The following is a 3,718-nucleotide window of genomic DNA, read 5'->3' on the forward strand; positions in this document are numbered from 1 at the left end:
ACCCTAGTGGAGATACCCTTCACAAACATGCCACCACCCAAATCCATTGGCAACAGCTTCCCCAGAAAGCAACAGGTTTACAATTTCCTGTTCCAGGAAAGATAAGATGTAACCGCTTATTAAAACTTAAAGAACAATATAACCGAGCGTGACGAGTACTTAAAGTCTATAAATGGAACAAAAGAAAGAAACATATAACATAAACAGAACTTAAGCCTTGTATCGATCTCTTGATACCTGTGAAGCATGTCCAAAAGGTGCTGTAACCAAAGGTTGAGAAGGATCATCCCTGTCAGCTTGAACAGTGGCGGAGCCACATACAATTCAGGGGCTTCGTCATGGTCAAAAATATTTTTACGTATATATAGTAGATGTTCAACCCCCTTCGACTAGTCCGTATATTTACTTCTGAACCCCCTCAATGAAAAACCTGGCTCCGCCATTGAGCTTGAACAGAGTCCTTGCACAGAGAAAGAACCTGTAAAAGCATGGCTAATATGACCAGCTACCAGACCAGAAATGAAGACATAACAATCTCATGAACATACACAGCTGACCACCATTAATTTATTCCTACAGCTAGGATATGATACCATATTGAAGAAATAGTGTACAATTAGGCTTTGGGGCTTGGGCTTAACTCACACCCCCAAAAGATAGCTCAAAGGGAGGAGGATTGCCAACTCATTCCCCCACCTCACGCCTAGGTCTGGACATGAGGTGCGTGGGCAATTTTAATTTGGGGGCCCAACATTGGGTGAGATGGGTCCGATACCAGGTTAAACTTAGGTCTTGAGCCTAACTCATTCCCCAACAGCTAGCTCCTAGCTCAAAGGGAAGAGGATTGCCAAGCTTTATAGCTTTGGAATTGTCACTAAAAAGAACATAAACACAAATTTTCACGTGTGTGGATATGTGCATGTCGAATTCTTCTAAAGTAGCATACTTTTAGAGTTTGATAAAAATACGAGAAACATGACAAACTGAGTTATATTTATAAACCATTTACCTTTGGATGGGCTGTGAATGATTGATTCCAAGCTCCATCGACAGTTCAATTACCCAAAGTTTCAAGTGTTTGTGTGTTTATCTGTTGAGCCATATGATTTTCAGCAATTGAATAGTACTTCTTTCCATTGCTCAAAATATATTTGTATTGCTTAGATATTTGTGAAATACAACAAATCTCAACTGCAAGACAATAAGGATACGTGTATAGTATTCAGACGTATGTTGTTTGAACTCTTCAAAAATATATAGTTGATCATGACATACCAGTCGGATGCTCGTAACTTATATAAAGACGTATGTTATTTTTCGGGTAACTAGTTAGTTGTTTCGCTTATTACGAGTCACATGCTCGTAATAATTAGCTAGATCATCATTCTTCTAGATGATCTGATAGTGTTATAATACTTTCAAACAGTTACGTACGTACCATTTCTTATGTAAACACCCTCTGAAAAATCATCTGGAATTTCCCCATGAATTTCAGTGACTCTCACAGCTTCACCAATCTCTTCAACAGGTGCAAAATTACTCTGTCAATTATATTGTATTGGTGTTTTTTTAGTGAAAATACAAAAAGTGAACTCAAATATGTACCAAAAATGTGATAATGACAAATATTTATATACCTGAGATGGAGACAAAGGTTGGTCTACAAATTCAAAAGTAAAATCTACAAAAGTTTCCACCGCTTATGCAGTTCGATTAATTTGGATTCATGTCAAAGAACTTATGCGTGCTGTGTTGCTGAGTGAAAATTTTCAACTAAGTAAAGCCAATTTAATTTAGCCGGTCTTTGTTATTGTTAATCAACTAATTAAAGAGTGATGACATGCATCATGTCGAAAATCTAGCACAATAATCTAAGTTGATGTCATATGTATACAATTGTTATACTCCATCATTGGAATTTTATTACGCTACGTTATGGGTGCTAGCACTATCTAAATTGATGTTGTATTATAAATCATAGACGAAAACACACGCCCAAAACTGTGGGCTATTAAATATTGATTTCAATTTTTACATTTTACAAGCTTGTACTACTCACTATGTTATTTATTGTAGTGTATTGAGTATTGATTAATTAGTTATCATCTTATTAATTTTCTAATGTATTGATTGTTTATACATATTAACTTTAAAGCTAATCTCACTATACATTGTAATTACCTAAATAGATTTAATTGTCCAGCTTTATAGATTTAGATAACACCTAATCATTATATTCTCACCTAATCATCATGCATTCACTAATTAAATCGGTCAAATTAATATGCTCATTGTTCATTAATTATGTTTAGTAAAGTTTATTTTGAATTTAAAAATAATTAAATATTTAAATTTTATTGTTTGTCTTTAATTTTTACAGCTTTTTTTTAAAATCAAACTTTAATAGTAAGTTTGAAAAAGTAACTTTGAAAATGCATTTTTGAAAATAAATATGATTTTATAAAAATAATATCTTTTATATTACTTTGAACATATCAAATCAAACGTGTAAACAATATCAACATAGTTATTACTATGTTCTATTCAATATTGTTTTTATATACTCTGCCAAATAACTCTCTTAGGAGTCATTTGGTTAGAAAAGAGTTATCGCCGGATAACTAGGCTTTGCTTGACCATGCAAATTACTACTTTTTTTTTTTTTTTTTTTGAAGTTAGTGTTGAAAGTTGAGTTGGAGTTGTATTTGACCATGAATATAAATTAAAGTTATTTTTTAAATTTTATGAGAGCAGTATGAGCGAATAAAGTGTAAACAAGACTCGTTTTTACTTTTCTAAATAATTTTCCGGATTTGGAGTTGGAAAATTTATGGCCAAATACAACGTATTTTCTCTTTTTTTTTTTTTCCACTAAATTGAAATAATTTTTTGAAAAAAAAGGAAAAAAGTTGTATGGCAAAATATTTAATTTCTAATTATCCCTGCAGAACACTCAATTGATGGTATCGTGATTAGTTTTCAATTTGTACTTTATTATTTTAATTTGGTTGATGAATTTTGCTGACTGCTACGGCTTATCTGTCTATACTTAGGTCATAAATTTAGTCTGGTAGAATTTTAACGATGATAAATTTACGTGATTTTTATTTTTCCATCAATTTAATTCTACGTATTAAGATTGCAAGTGAATTGTTTGATGAAAGTACTAAGCAAGCTTGAGTTGGTTAATTCGAAAATGGAAGTGTGTTCCATACATTCAATATCGTAGACAAAATTTTACCTGAGGGGAAGCATATAGTATAAATTTATACAATAATTACTTACCTGCACTAATTTTTCAGTGAATTGACACTCCTATATAAGGAGAAAAAAAAAGTATTTTGCAGTGAGAGGAAGAAGAGTAGTAATTTGTTTTTTCTCGTACCAAATCAGCTATGGAAGGTGCATCTTCTCCGACTTGGGAACAAATTGAACTTTCAGAAAGGTACTCTTTTCCTTCTTATATCATTACTAGCAGCAATTTGGTCATTTGGGTATGTGTCAAAGTGTTCTTTTTTTTTTTTGGGTCAATTGTTATGCTGAATTGGGGTTTAAAAAAAGAAAAGCAATTTTGAGTATTTACAGATATCTGGTGTGTTGTATGTTCCAAGAAGCGTCTTCCTCAGTTATTGAGCAATTGGTTGAGAAAAGTAATGAATTTGTTGAAGACAATTGTGAATTGGGTGATATGTTGGAATCAGCTGGCATGGTTATCGTG

General features: G+C 32.6%; 1 long non-coding RNA gene across 1 annotated transcript; it reads left to right on the top strand.

The window, feature by feature from the left end:
• The first annotated feature begins 2,783 nt into the window (after window positions 1-2,783).
• LOC124894560 lies at window positions 2,784-3,664 on the top strand. The gene is made up of 2 exons (XR_007051253.1): window positions 2,784-3,445; window positions 3,586-3,664. It is a non-coding gene; the product is annotated as an uncharacterized LOC124894560 (long non-coding RNA).
• The last annotated feature ends 54 nt before the right edge of the window (window positions 3,665-3,718 follow it).

Source organism: Capsicum annuum, unplaced genomic scaffold (genome assembly GCF_002878395.1).
Source record: "Capsicum annuum cultivar UCD-10X-F1 unplaced genomic scaffold, UCD10Xv1.1 ctg75326, whole genome shotgun sequence".
NCBI classification, from domain to species: Eukaryota; Viridiplantae; Streptophyta; class Magnoliopsida; order Solanales; family Solanaceae; genus Capsicum; species Capsicum annuum.